Here is a 16,107-nt window from a genome sequence, read left to right as displayed (position 1 = left end):
GTACCACGGCTTGCTTTTGTCCCACTGGTCATAGACTCTCATCTCCAAAGGGTATGTTTAGCATGTGGTGAAGAACGCTGGACCTGAGCCAGAAGATATGTGTTCAAGCCCTGCTCTTGAACTGCCACTCACTCACAAGGTCACCTTGACAAGCCCCCTCAGTTTCCTCACCCACAAATTGGTGAAAGTAATCTACCTGTCTTACAAGATTTTTGTGTAAAATAGATGTAATCACTATAAGTTTTGACTCAGATGTAACATGTATTACTTTTTCATTGACTTTAATTCTTTAAAATGTTTATGTTTTATTTATTTATGTTTTTTAACATTTTATTTATTTTTGAGACAGAGAGAGACAGAGCATGAACGGGGGAGGGTCAGAGAGAAGGAGACACAGAATCTGAAACAGGCTCCAGGCTCTGAGCTGTCAGCACAAAGCCCGATGTGGGGCTCGAACTCACGGACCATGAGATCATGACCTGAGCCGAAGTCGGCCGCTTAACCAACTGAGCCACCCAGGCACCCCAAAATGTTTATGTTTTAAATCATTAAAATAATCAAGCTGAAATTATCTGAGTAGATGAGTAGAGGGAGGATCAAAACCTTAACCTTACAGGGAACATGTTTTGTCATGAAATACACTAGGGTCTGCTGCTCCTGGGAATGTTCACCTAGCCTCTGCATCATGTTTTTGCCATCCAACACTGCCTTCGCGGATTTGGCTTCCCCAAGGCTCAGTGATAGTGGTAGCTTACATAACTGCTGTGGCTTCTCAGCATAACTTACCACCTGAAGAGGTAGTAAGTCAGAACCCCCTAATAAAACTTTGACATCACTGGTTCAAATATATCTTGAGTATTGACATATCGCATTATATTGGCTTCTAAACAGATTCAAAGAAATAAAGTACACTGCGTATCAGCTTTTGATATTAACAAGTCAACCACAAAATGTAATGGACTTAAAACAACAGAAAGCATTTCCTCTGGTTCTGAAGGTCAGCTGGGTAGCTCTTCTGGGCCAGCTCCACTGCAGCTTTATGGTCTAAGACAGCTTTACCTACATGTCTGGTGATCACTGGGCTGATTAGTCTAGGAGAGATCTCAGCTGGGAAGGATCATGTCAACTTCAGATTTCATCCTCCAGTAGACTAACCCAGAATAGTTCTTATGGTAGTAGTTACAGAGTTCCCAAGAGTGACAAGAATGTGGCCAGCCCTAATGCACAATCCCTTTTCAAGTGTCTGCCTGTGTTAATACGTATTGTCCCTTTGGCCCAAGCAAGTCATATGGCCAATTCCAGAGTCAGGGTGAAACCACCTAAAGGCATGAATACAGAGAATGGAATGATTGCCATTTATGCAAACATTCTACCACAGTTCAAGATTTTGTGGAGCTAATTTGAACTTGAAATGTTGTGTGTGAGTAGAATAATTTTGAGTCAAAATTTTGTCTCACCACTAACAAAACTTGTGACAGGGCTCATAATAGTTGGTACCTGCTATTTCTCAGAATTATGGTGAAGTTAATTGAGATATGGAACATATGAAGTATTCACCAGTAGTTTCTACTGTTAGTATAATTATTGTTATAATTGTATGTTTATACGTGTATACTTGCACTTGCATATTTACAGCCAGTTTTTAGAAAAACTTTCTTCATATCGGGTGTATAACAAAAATGTATGCTTTGTAATAGAATAAGCATATACCCTTAAAATCCATGTTATTGTCTCTCAGGTTAAAGAAATGAACATGTATAAAAGGATTAGCAAAACAACTTATAAGCAGACATTTAATCCAGAGCCCTTGTGAAGATGTTGGAAAGAATGTCTGGAGAAATCTTCATCCTATGGTAGGGAACTCACTGTGAAGGAATTTAACAAAAAGAACTACTGGAAGAAGAGGAGGCTTGCCATGGTCCCCAGAAAATTTACCACTGGGTCCCTGTGGCCGACTACAATCGGGTGAGGTTGAGAGAGGTGTCTTCTTCTCACCAGAAACAGTTTTCCACATGACTGACTGTCTGAAAATGGCAACTGTATGCAACTGGGGATGGTCCCCTGTAGGGAGAAAGAAGAAACTGGGGAGGTTTCCTAAAGCAGGAAACAAAGTAGATTTAGGCAAGCATTGGGGACCACAGGTATCAGGGCAGATCTAAATGATGAGCAGATAAAGTCCAGCTCAAGGGGTCTGACCTAGAGCAGAGCCCTAGACACGAGTATTGGGGTTTGAGGTCTAATTTCAAATCCAGGAGAGAATTAGGGGAAATAAGAGGATCTCTTTCTGTCCTCCTTAAATTCTTAGCGGCAGCAGTGGGGTCATTTGAAGAAACACAAGAGAACAGACAGACCTGCCCCATTCACATAGGAATTTGAAGTTACTATATTAAAGCTCAGTGACTGCTGTGCCTTCTCTTTAGTTTCATCTTTAACAGTTTTTCATAGAGTTCTGTTTCTGATTCTTCTATTTTTTTGCTTCCATCCCCATCGATCTCTGAAATGTCCCCTTAACCAACCCATGCCAAGGAAGGAAGATGGGAGGCCTCCTTCATGGTGTGAATGAGGTGTGGCCGAGCTGTCTCTTACCCAGTTATCTTCTGTACACAGTCTCCCCTGGGGTCCACTAACAAGGCAAAAAGCAAAATGAGAGGGAGAGAGGAGAAGTCCAGGAGGCGAAGGCTGCACTTCTGGGAGTAGGTGCTGTTTCCCCCAGGTAGCGTTTCTCAAGTCAGAATAATATGCAGACCCCCTTTAAAGGAAAAAATTTTTGTAGATTCTCAATGACCACTTAAATTATTTACTTTAATATTATTTATCTGTGTATAAACTCAAAGAAAGGAATAAACTTCTTATAGCTCTTAGGCCCTTATGAAATACAAACAACGTTGGAAATTACCTAAAAATAGTATCATAAGTGCCAGTAAGAAAATAGTAATGTTAACTTAATGTAGTAGATGATGTTGCTTCTTTAAAACTACATCCTCACTCATAAAATGATGGTAGTTCTGGCTGCTGCTGCACAAGGCATTTTGAAGTCTTTATCCCAAATGCCTCTGTATGGTGTGATGACTCACTGTCCCACCTCTTATCATCTCTAATATACCCCATTATTAAAGTAGTCCTACTTGGTGCTTATACAGTCATCACCATAAAATCTAACATGGGCTCTGAAAGCATGTGGCAATACTCACTGGTATCTGGTTATCCATTACTCTTGTTAAATTACCATAAGGTGAAAATACAAAGTTTAAAAGTTCTTGGAGAGAACTTGACAGTTCTGAGAATACAGTTGCAGATTCAGGAAACTAGCATAGGTAAATTAGTTGATATTTTCTATGCTTCATAGCAGGGACACAGGCATCAACACAGGGGGTAGAGGCCCCAAGGAAGCCCATGCAGGATGCTGGGCCATGTGCACCAGCATATGAGAGGGATTTCTGTAAAGGAAAATTACAGTGACTTGCAGAACCACCCAATACAGCAACACAGCCCAGCCTCCTCCCTCCTATGGCCTGGTCCCTAAACTATGGATTCTTCCACTAGAGCAGCCAGCCCCAGAGAAAGACAACAGCTGCTAGTTTGAAGGAGCCAGCCTGGCATAGGTGTGGAGGACACTGGACTCAAGCTAAGAGTTATGGGTTCCAGTCTTGACTCTATTACAAATTAGGCATGTGAGTCTGGCCATTCTCCTCCTCCCTAGGCTTCTATTGCCCCATGTGCAAAGTGAAGAATTTGGACTAAATCAATGGATCCCAAATCTGACCAAGCACCAAAATCACCTGGGAGCTTAAAAAATGGATACTTAGGCCCTTCCTCCAATCTTCTACTGAGTTGGAATTTCCAGAATGGGACCCATACTTTTTCCCTACCCTGATCCTGAGGGTCAGCAGCATTTGGAAACCATTAAAACATCTCAATATCTTCCAACTCCTCTAGTATCCAAGACAATTTGTACCTGGAAATTATTTATACTAGTTCTATTTGCTGTAAAATTAATTTTCATGTCCTACAAGGGAAGAATAATAGACTATTGGGCAAGTTGGGGTTTTGCAGAGGCCTAAATCAATTACACAAGGCCTCCAGTATGCAGGAGACTGGTTGGAGGGGAGAAGAGCCACCATTCATACATCAACATCTATGGTTTTTAAGTGTGGGAGTTATTGAAAGGGGTTGTCTGTTGCCACCTACAATGGCTTTCTTTTCCAGTATGAACAGTGATACATTGGGTCAATAAAGCAAAACTGTTCATCTGGCAACCTCAGCTAAACTCTCAGCAACATTTGGCCATATCAGTTTCCAAACTGGTGCAGTTATTTCCCCCAGGCTGCCGCTCTAATCCACATCTGTTTTGATGACTCTGTCCTGGTGACTCATGGTGGCTGTGAAATGGGACAAGGCCATCACACCAAAATGATTCAGGTAAGATTAGTGCCCATCCTCTCCACTACAGAAAAGTGTAGCACCTTACCATCAGCCTAGCAACTGTGTTCTTTGTTGAGCAGGAGAAATACCATCATTTTAAGTGCACAGATCAATTATAAGACTCATCTTGATTTCAGCAATGCGGAACTGCAAAGCGAAGGACTGGGTGTTAGAATAGAGGAAATATGTGATATATTCTTCCTGCATACAAAAGGTCTTCTGAAAAATGTGATGCCAGTTTTCAAAGAAAGAATACTTTCCAGCTTTATGGCACCTGCTCAAAGGAATGCTATGTTAATTCAGATCTTCAGTTTGAAATGTATGTGTTTAATAGGATGAGAGATTATGTTTGTAGAATTCACATTCTACTTAAGAATTCCACATGACTGGCCTCCATGTACTAATTCAAAGAAATATTTCTAATACTGTTTAAAGAGTAAGAGATTATCTGCAGTAGGAAATTTCCCCATCTTTTTTTTCTTTTAAATAAGAATGTGTTGAATATGACACTTGAATCAAAAATGTGGGAACCATTGGTGGGGTGGCAGGGAGTGGAGAGACAAAGCTTGTCTCCCAAATGAGAAATAGGAAGAAAATACTTTCTTTTAAAAAATATTATTTAATAGTGTGCTCGGAATTGGGAAATTACAAAAATCCACAGGGCCTTCTTTGAACATATACTGCTTCTTTACAACAAAATCCTTATGCCTGCAAAATGTCCCACAAAAGAAACATAGTCTGCTAAATTGTCTGTAAGTCACAAGAAGATAAAAGTGAAACAGTAAGATCAGGACCTCAACCTTGCCTGCATGTGTCATACTAAGCAAGATGTCCCAGAGTGACCATAGTGCTACATGGTTCCTATGAAAGTGGTATAAAAGTACAAAAAGATTCTTTGGTTGGCCACATGTCCCTGAAAAGCAGCATATCTTTTACAGTGCCATTTAAAATCTTCAAACTCATAACCTGCATATAAAACCCAAGATGCTGTCTTAAATGCTTGTCCCAATAGGATACTCAGGTTTTATATTCAGTTCAAAAAGGAATTAAAGGTTTTTAATGGGGGGGGGGGGAGGGGAACTTAAAACCAATGAAATAAACAATATTTTTCTTCTACCTCTGGCAGGTGGCTGGTCAAGAACTAGACATCCCCCAGTCATAGATACATCTGTCTGAAGCAAGCACCAGCATGGTGCCCAATCGTATCTTCACAGTGACGTCCATGGGAATAGACATCAATGGGAAGGCTGTACAGGTGACTTCTCTTTCATTTATCAGTCCCTTGGTGACAGTGCTGGAAGAGACCTTGTCCCCACCCTTCTTTTATGGGAGATGAAACTGAGTCCAAGAGAAGTCATGTGGCTGGTTCCAGATCACTTAGCTAATTACCTACAGAGCCAAGACTCCAAGTCCAGTTTTCTTAGGCTCCCATTTGGTGCTTTTTCTGATGTCCTGGGCTGTTTTTCATAATTAACGTTCTGCTGTACCTTCAGCAACCTCCTTTTGTCTTAGGTGAGAGTGTCCCTCCCTGCTCTCACCCCAGCACACCAGAGAAGTACAGAGTAATCCCATCACTAATAGGACATCCTAATTCCAGGTAGGGCTTGGCCTGTCTTTTAACCTCTCTAAGGATCAGTTTCCTCTCTGCAAAACTTCACCCAAATACCACCCATCTCATAGTATCATTGGGTGGCTTACAAAGATCATGCAACAAAGCCGCCACCACCACCTCTCTCCTTCCCACCCTCCAATGTCCAGAAAACCACTGCTTAACCATTAGTCACCCACAAAGACAAACACCTAGATGAAAAGAGAAAATTTCAGCCTGTTGAATATGCCCATATATCATGTGAACCATGGATTCCCAAAGTATGTTCCTTGGAACAGTGATCCCATGACGTTCTCAGTGGGGGAAAAAAAAGGATTCTATAGCCAAGAAGTTTGGAAAATATTACATACTACATCCCACTCATAGAGGCTTATGATGCATATTGGCATAATAAAGGCTCTGACAAGCCAAGCTTACTTAACCATGAAAACATTTTAATTAATAAAACCCCTCTTAATATACTATAGAATTAGCACCCAAGAGAAACACTCTGGGAAGTTCTAATTTGGTTAAAACACGTAGGTGACTGAGTCTATCTTTCATCTTTTATCCAGATTCTAGTTACCTTGCAGGCCCAGGTGCCAGAGAGACACCCAGCACATGATGAGGCATAATCTCAAGCACTGATAAAGCAGGGGCACACACATACACACACACACACACACACACACACACACACACACACACACAAAGAGGAAACAACATATTTTTAGAAATATTCTGATATTTTATAATGAAGAATCATCATAAGAAAAGTCGTAAATTTGTGTGACCTCTTTTATTGATCCCACAGTGACTTACATTTACTGAGGACCTGTCATATGCTAGGTCCTGCTACAAACACTTAGAGAATAGCAGTGAGTGAAACACAGAGAGCTTGACCTCATAGCAGACAATGAATAAGTGCTTGAGCCTGGCCCTGAATGCAGCAAGGAAAGAAGCCATGCAGGTATTTGTAGGCAGAAAGATCTTACTGTGCTTGAGAAGCCACAACAGGTCAGGGGAACTGGAGCAGAGAGAGCAGAAGGGAGCAAAGTAGAAGAGGTAAGAAAAATAGCAGAGGGGTGAGGTTGGGGTATAAATGTTTATTGTTGAAGCTGGATAAGGGGAGCTAGTACACTATTCTCTGTACTTTTATGTATTTTGAAATGTTCTATAATGCAAAAAAAAAAAAAGCTGGAAAAATTTGTATCTGGCATTTAGAGCTTTAATAGAGGAAGGTGACCCTACCAAGGAATATAAGGTGAGAGAATTCTCCATACAAATAAAGGAGTTCAGGAGGTCACAAAAAAATGAAACTGTTCTCTGCAATATCTCACTCTCTTAAATAGGGGACACTTATCTTAGGAGACTATCAGACTGCTGACTGTAAAGTTATGCGTAGGAGTGTGAGGTCAGGACACAATAAGGAGACAAATACCTGATATTTGAGCAGGCAGAAACCCTGTAACTTCGGTTTGCCTTGGATGTGGCCCTCTTTTGGAAGGCACCCATTTGTAATAAAGTCAGTGATTGAAAGATGAATGAACCAGAAAGATAGATTTATGAAAACAAGGATCTCCCTAACACATGAGAAGTCAGAAACCATTTCCCAAAGAGTGGATAATAGAAAAGAAGGAACAGAAACTAAGAGGGAACATGAGAGGTGTTCTGAGGCTAAGATGAATAAGTAAGGGCAGACATGAACAGATTTGTATTTGAAGTAAGGGTAGAAGCCAACTTGGGGCCCACTGATATCAAGGGTCAGCAGGTATAATCTCAAGGGCCCAAGATTTCACCTCAATCCTCTTTATTTTCATTTCACTAGTAATGTTTAAAAATTTTAAAAAGTACATTTTACATCATCAGAATGACCACTTTATAAGTGGGGTATTGCCATGAGATCTCTTTGCCCACATTTGGGACCAAGAACTATCTTTTGTGTCAAGGCAACAAGAAAAGGGCAGAGGGGCACCTGGATGGCTCAGTTAGGCGTCTGACTTTGGCTTGGGTCATGATCTCGTGGTTCATGGGTTCCAGCCCCGCGCCAGGGTCTGTGCTGATGGCTCAGAGCCTGGAGCCTAGTTCAGATTCTGTGTTTCCCTCTCTCTCTGCCTCTTCCCTGCTCACATTCTGTCTGTCTGTCTCTCTCCCAAAAAAAAAAAAAAAAAAAAAACATTAAAAAATTAAAAAAAAAAAAAAGAGCAGAGATGGGCTTCATAGGTAATTGGTTTTTTTTTTCTTGCCCAGAGAAGAGCAGATGAGGGCAAGGTATAAAGCGTAGATGAAAATTTAGTGGCATTTTAAAGAAGAAGGATGGACAGGAAATTGATCTGTTGACTGGCACACAGTAGGTACACTTAGCTTCAACATATGTGTGCTAGAACAATAAAGGCTTTTTCCACATTCCAAGCAGCATTTAGCTTCAGAGAAACAACATCATCAACCAACTAAATTAATGTTGTTATTTGAATTTTATTGGTATAAAGATTGGTTTGTCTGCTTCATCATTTTATTTTTGCTTTGGAGGTATAAAAGAGCTATAACTCTAAGGAGACGCTACCTAGCTTTATGTTAGCATATATTAAAACAACATTATAATAAAAATAATTGACATCAACACTGTGAGATCCACAGGCATATTTGTTTCCTCAAAGGGGTTCCATACATTACTCAACTTTAAGAAACCCTGCCTAGAGGATTGGGAAGCAGGTTCACAAAACTGAGAGACTACATTAGAATTGATTTAAATATTTAACATTTTCCTGTTTCCTGTGCCTTCTTTTTCTGATGTCATTTCAAATATTTACTTTTAGAATGCCTGCCAAATTCTTATGGCCCGTCTTTAGCCAATCGTCAGGAAAAACCCTGCAGGAAGATGGGAGGAGTGAGTGAATGTTCTCTTTATTATCCTTGCCAGGAAAAGACAGATACATGCAGATGGGTGATGGCCCTCAGTGCATGGGCTGATCAGTGGTGCCCATTCAAGAAACAAAGCATTTATTAACATTTACTTCTGCCTTTCCAAAGAGCAAAACCAATGTCTGTATTCACGGAAACTTGAGTTTATTTCAGAACATGATAACAGCAGGGGCTGTAAAGTAAAACACAACTTAGGGTTGCTGTCCCTGATCTGTCACTACTAGCTTTAGTAGACAAGTTTCCCCCACAGTGCCTCAGGACCTTGGTTTTCTCCCCAGAGCAGCAGAGATAATAGCAGTCCTACTATGAAAGGATTACTCTATTTTGGGGGCACCTAGGTGGCTCAGTTAGTTAAGCATCCAGCTTCAGCTCAGGTCATGATCTTATGGTTCATGGGTTTGAGTCCGTGTTGGGCTGTGTGCTGACAGCTCAGAGCCTGGAGCCTGCTTCAGATTCTGTGTCTCCATCTCTCTCTGTCCCTCCCCTGCTCATTCTCTCTCTCTCTCCAAAAATAAATAAAAATATTTTTTTAAAAGGATTACTCTACTTTTAATAATAATTATTATTATTTTTAAAATTAGTATTATTATTTCCAGCCCTACTCAGGTTACTCCAGTAGGAAAGCTGACACAATATACTGAGACACCCAGCCAAATAATTTGGGGGAGAAAAAGCAGAGTAAAAGTACATACATCTATATGCACACACACATATACATATAAACATGTGTGTGTATATATACTTATCTGTGTAGATACTTATGTAAAAAGTACATGAATGTGGTCTAGCCCCCTCCTTAATTTAAAAAGCTAAAAAGGGTTTTAAAATAACAAACTTTATACTGTGCAACCTAAAAAAATAGAGGGCCTCAGAGCACAGCTAGCAGCTGCCCTTAAGCATCTCTCTTGAAAAGCATGACCTATGGCTTATAAAAGGCATAAGTGAATGTGGGTAGGAAGCTTGTTCTAAACAAGAGGAGGCAAGCCCAGCATTCAAGGTATTTTTCATTATTTTCCCTAATTGTATTTCTTCACAACTAATCATGTCTTCCAGATTGCAAAAGCCTTAGAAGAATCCATCAATCTCTTGACTACTGGATATTTCAAGTAAAAGACATTTTTACTTTGGTTTAGATTACACCTGGGCAGAGATGGTGCTCACTCATAAACCTGAACAGATGCCCAGAGAGCACAGGAGCTCTGCTATGCCCACTGTTAACCTTAGTCATGGGTCATGGCAGGGAGGCCCGGGGACTCCTTGGGGCCACAGCTGTTTGCTGACCAGGAGGGACGCCATAGCTATCTACACACACTCTGACCAGTTCCAGTAACCATGTGCTGGAGGGGAGGGGTCATACACCAATGGACCTTCACCCTGTGTCTGCGGTGCTACTCTTAGAACTCTGGTCACACGTCCCCCTTGCCAAAGAAGGGGAGGGAGGCCTTCAACCATGGGGTAGGTGCTCTGTCCATCTCCAGGCCCCACAGTCCAGGGGGCAATGAGACCACTCATGGGGAAAGGGCCTTTTCTTTTCACTGCTGATTTCTCTTCTCAGAGGCTACCACACAGATATGGACTGGGAGAAGGAGGAAGGTGATGCCTATCCACATTCTGTTTATGGAGCATCCTGTTCTGAAGTTGAAGCTGACTGTCTGACTGGGGCTCATAAGGTAAAGAGCAACATTTGTGTTCACCATCTGGATAGTGTAAACACAAACCTTGACATGTTTTCTATGTGTACATAATAATCAACTTGATCCTCCCAGTGGAAGAACCAGGAACACATATAAAATTTTAGTAAAGATCTATTTTAAATAAATAATATTTTTCCATTATATATTGTCTCTTGGAATAGCTCCTCAGGACTGACATTGACATGGATGCTGCTTTCAGCATAAACCCAGCCCTGGGCATTGGACAATTGTGTGATACCAAGACCACCCCATGACCATAGGAACTTCTGGTCAGTTCCATTCAGAATATTATTTCCAAGAATCCTCCAAATATTGTTTATACCAGGTGCAAGTATTCTACAATGTAGATTATATTACATACACACACAAATAGATAAAATATTGGAAGAAAATTCAAAAAAAAAGTTAATCGTTGTCTTTGTATGTCTTTGTATGGCAGGAGTATGTGTGACTTCTCCTCCTTTATAACTCTCTGTGCCTTCTAATTTTTCTTCATGAATATTAATATGTTCATACTTAGGAAACACTATATAAGTACATATTAATAAAGTTACATTAGTATTCATATTAATATTAAATTTATACAGACTGTGCAATTTAGGGAAATATAAAAGAAAAAGAAATGCTTAAGCACAATTTTTTTGCTTCCTGTTGAATTTAACTCTGATTTTGATCTCATAAATAATAAAATTAATGCACCCAAAGTCTTTTTTTTAATGTTTGTTTATTTTTGAGACAGAGAGACAGAGCATGAGCTGGGGAGGGGCAAAGAGAGAGATGGAGACACAGAATCCGAAGCAGGCTCCAGGCTCCAAGCTGTCAACACAGAGCCTGACGTGGGGCTCAAGATCATGGACCATGAGATCATGACCTGAGCCAAAGCCAGGTGCTTAACAGACTAAGCCACCCAGGCTCCCCACTGCACCCAAGTCTTTTTAAACTTTGAGTTAAAACCTTTCCAGCTATTAATGGAGCTTTGTTTTTTCCTAGCCTTGCTACTGAAAGTGGGGCCAGTGGACCAGCCACATCAGCCCACCCTAGACCTGCCAACTGCCCCAAGGTGAGGCAAGGCAGCCAGCCCACAGTGTACACCCAAGCAGCATGCTGGAGAGGTTGAGCAGCTTGGTGTCGCACTTGACAGACACATGGTGCTTTCATCTGCCAACAGCTTCCCAGCATCCTAAGTCCTGAGAGACTTGTTTACCTGGATTGGCCACTGGGCTTTATAAGGTCTAATAGTTTTATTGATCCCTCTGTGCTTCTCAAAATGTGGTCCTCAGACCCTGCAGTAGAAGTACTTATAAGTGTTTATGGGAAACATTCCTGTGCAGGAATTAAGCCCAGGCTTATACTTGTTCCATCCTAACTAGCTGAGACAGAATCTGCACATTTAACCTACACCTGAAATTCATCTGAAGCCTTTAAAGTTTGAGACCCTCGCATGGCTCATCCAGTCGTCGCCTCCCCTTCCCTTTCTTCTACCTCCTCCCAGCTCATTCTTGCCTCTTTATTGTTTAAGCAAAGGCATAAAGGGAGATGTCATGACAGAAAAACCCTACATTTGTCCCACTGGAAAAGGAAAGAAAACTAGAAGTGTGTTAGACTGCATCTCCTGGACTTTGATATTTTCCTTTAGGGACAAACATTTGGAAATATCCAAATACAGTTTTTAAATTTGTGTGCCTTATTCCTTAATTTTACATTTCAATAAAATGCAAACAGTGACTCTCCTTCAATTTTTTAGCCTCCAGGCAGACACCCCTTAGAGCATAACAGTTTGTAAATAGAACTCAAAATGGCTTTTAATAAAAAATATTTAATTTGATAAAAGTTTTTTTCATCACGTCTTGTTTAACATTTATCTGCTCTTCATAGTACTTTATAAAGAGAAGAATCCATATATTATAACTTAATAGTGTTCCATTTTTCTAGTTCATGTTCCTTTAATGTTAGCTAATTCTCATCTAATTCAACAGATATTTATTAAGATAAATATGTACCAGGCCACATGTTAATAACAGAATACAAGAAGTTCAAGGCCTCAGTATGTCTATAAATGTGAGAGAGAGCAAGAGGAGAGAGGCGAACAAGGAAAATGCCCTCTGAGAGCCACCATGATGGGGGAATGTGTTCAAGACTCAGTGAGCCTCAAGGAAGTGCTTCCTAAATCCAACCAGGAAGTAGTAGGAGGATCCACACGCTCCAAATAGGCAGGAACTTGGAGGATGAAAAGCAGTTCTCCAGGAAGACAAGCTGAGGTAAGGAGCAGTGAAGAGAGTCAGGAGAAACTGCATTTACAAAGACTTGGAGCTCTGGAGGCACCTGGGTGGCCCAGTCAGTTAAGCATCTGACTTCAGCTCAAGTCATAATCTCACGGTTTGTGAACCCAAGGTCCATGTTGGACTCTGTGCTGACAACTCAGAGCCTGGAGCCTGCTTTGGATTCTGTGTCTCTCTGCCCCTCCCCTGCTCATGCTCTGTCTCTCACTCTCTCTCTCAAAAATAAATAAACATTAAAAACAAAAACAAAAAACAAAACAAAGACTTGGCGATCTGAGTGAAATCTAGTGGGCTTGATAATTACCTGGAACTTGACAAGTGTCGGGTACCTGGAGTGTGGGGCACCTGGGCAAGAACTAGGGATGAGGCCAGGCAGGATGGCAAACACCAGACCCTGAAGAACCCTTCATAAAATCCACGCTAGGCTGTCAAGAATGACTCACTATGGTTTGGAGCTCCATTTTCAGTCACATTGAAATATATATTCAATCAGTATCATATACTTATAAACTGTGAAATTTTTGCCTATAGATTGAAAGAGAATTTATCCAAGCCATGAGATTATATACCATAGAAGAACTGAAATATTTCCCAGAAGGTGTGCTTTATTCTCAGAGTCCAGATGACTACAAAATCCCTACTGTCACTGATATACCAGAAGAGCTCTGTGTCACTTTGGTGCACTTCCAAAATCCCACCGTCATTTAACCAACCAAGGTAAGAAATCAAGACCTCTATGTGAGTTTGTAGAGCTACCATAACAAACTACCACACACTGGGTGACTTTAGCAACAGAGATATATTTTCTCAGTTCTGGAGACTAGAAGTCTGAGATCAAGGTTTGATTTCTTCTCGGGCCTCTCTTTGGCTTGCAGACAGCCAGCTCACTGTGCCCTCCCATGGTCATCCCCTCTGTGTGCATATGTCTGATGTCTCTCTCTGTGTGTCCTAATTTCCTTTTCTTATAAAGACACTAGTGATATTGGATTTGGGCACACCTTAAAGACCCCTATTTAAAGACCTTATCTCCAAATATGGTCACATTCATAGGTACTAGAGGTTAGGACTTGAGGATATGAATTTTGAGAGAGCACAGTTCAGTCTATAACAACCTACTCTTTCAAGAAATAATGAAACAGCTCCCTGAATTTGCTTATTCCTTTGAATTGAAAAGGAGAAGGGAAAAGAAAAGCCAATTCATGGCAGAGTGGTGCTCAGTCTTGACATCATGAAACAAATGTAATCAAACAAGAAAGGTCAAGGAAGAACCAAGCATCATGGGTCATCAGGCTGAGGGCCACCACAAGATAAAACTGAAATTGTCGGCAAATTTCACCCACCCAGAACTTTCTTTTCTTCACCCTTCTCACATGTCCTCCGGACTCAATTTTTTCTTGTTTATCTGCCTCTTTCCACACTCTCCCCAAATCAGAATAGGCTTTCAAACAAGTTTCTCACTATTTGCTCTGAGCTATTAATAGCTGCTAATACAAGAGGTATTGACTCTACATTCCCTGGACCATATGGGCTTCAACTGACCCATAAAGACCTATGGTGAGAGCTCTTGAACGCAAGTGCACAAAAAACACAACTTCCCCAACTTAAGTTCTGTTTTGAGCCCACATCTGGCCAGAAAGATGGCAGATGAACCTTAGGTTTTCTAGGAAATTGCCTCTCTTTTTTGAATGTAGGTCAAGATTGGGAGGAAGGCAAGAGTTCCTGTCTGAAGGGCCTCTATCTACTCTTCTGTACTGGGAGAATCTCTAAAGACCATCCTAACATAGGGTGCAATTCTGCCTTTTAGAGTGTAGCCACCTCCCTGCCAGTTTGCTCCAAATAGGACACAAGACCTTTCTGCTCTCACCCCCTCCTCCTTACTTCTACCAGCAATCCCTTTCCCTCCACATTTGCTTCAGAGTAAAAACCAAAGCCTGAGATAGGCTTTATCTGCTTGGAACCCTTTGTCTCATCTCTCACTAAGGGCCTGGACACAAACCACAGACCACACTACTTTGAAGAAAGAAAGAAAAAAAAATAAGTACAAAGAAGCGTTGGTGAATCATTCAAAATATAATGTTACCACATGGTTAATTCAGAAACATCTAACACACACCAAGGAAGTTAGCACACATGTGGACTTCAACAGTTCACGCTTGAGCCAAGCACTTCAGTCTTTCAGGCTTAGCCATAAAGATTGTGGTTGCTTTACTTGGGTTTTGAGTTAAACATAAATGGTCTGGAGCCCAAGTTGGAATATTCTAGAGGGCACCAAGGGCTTTGGTCTTTAGGACATTACCTGGGCAGACGAACAGAGGTTTTAGCTGTCCCACTATCCTAATGTCCTGGGATATTTTCATGAGCTACTTTGAGGAGGACTCCATACACAAATCAGCGTGAGGGGAATTCAGTTCTGGCAACTCAGACATACTCTACTCTGAGGATTATAAAGCCAGAAGAGGTGAATTGAGAGATGGAGAAAGAGAGAGAGAGTGTGTGTGTGGGGGGGGGGGGGAGGGGGGGGGAGGTGTACACAAATTAGTCCTAGGAGAACCAGACATTTCTGACAGCCTTTTGCCCTCCTTTCAGGGTTTGGGTGAGGCTGGAATGTTTTGGAACCCTCCGTGTTGTTGACCATATATGAATGCAGTCACTGCTGCCCATAAAGAAAGGGGGCTGACCAAGACCTTCACCCTGAGTGACCCAGCAACTCCTGAGTTGGTTAGGGTAACTTGTGTGGATCAATTTACTGACATGGTAAGGGTGGTGAGGAGAGGTCCCTGTTGTAATCACCACTTTCATGGACTTCCAGGTTCTTAGTATGGATTTGGTAAACATGACAAAAGCACAGGGCAGGTTCATGTTTTCCAATAAAAATTCTCACTCTGCCTTCACCTGCTACTACCTATATGCTCCAAAGCAACTGCAGAGTGAGTGAACCTCTTCAAATGATGGCTTGTTTTAGACCTCAAAGAAAATCAGACTTAAATGAGCCAGTGCTAGTAGCAAATGGACATGGTAGCTTATTTCTTGAAACATTTTATCAAAAAGAAGTTGATACGGTATTTTAATTACCTTAATAACAAAATTAGGTTAAATGGATATCTGATCTGGTCAGTTATTCAGAAAGTATTTGTTAAGCAAACTAATAAAAATAATTTAACTTAAAATATCAAGTCACTTGGCACTCTTCGATATGCCTTGT

At 41.1% G+C, this 16,107-nt stretch overlaps 1 pseudogene; it reads left to right on the top strand.

Moving 5' to 3' along the window:
* LOC131490286 (aldehyde oxidase 4-like) overlaps nucleotides 1–16,107 on the top strand; it is a 66,779-nt pseudogene extending 50,672 nt beyond the window's left edge.

Source organism: Neofelis nebulosa, chromosome 2, assembly GCF_028018385.1.
Source record: "Neofelis nebulosa isolate mNeoNeb1 chromosome 2, mNeoNeb1.pri, whole genome shotgun sequence".
Classification (NCBI taxonomy): domain Eukaryota; kingdom Metazoa; phylum Chordata; class Mammalia; order Carnivora; family Felidae; genus Neofelis; species Neofelis nebulosa.
This window is presented reverse-complemented; position numbering and strand designations above follow the sequence as displayed.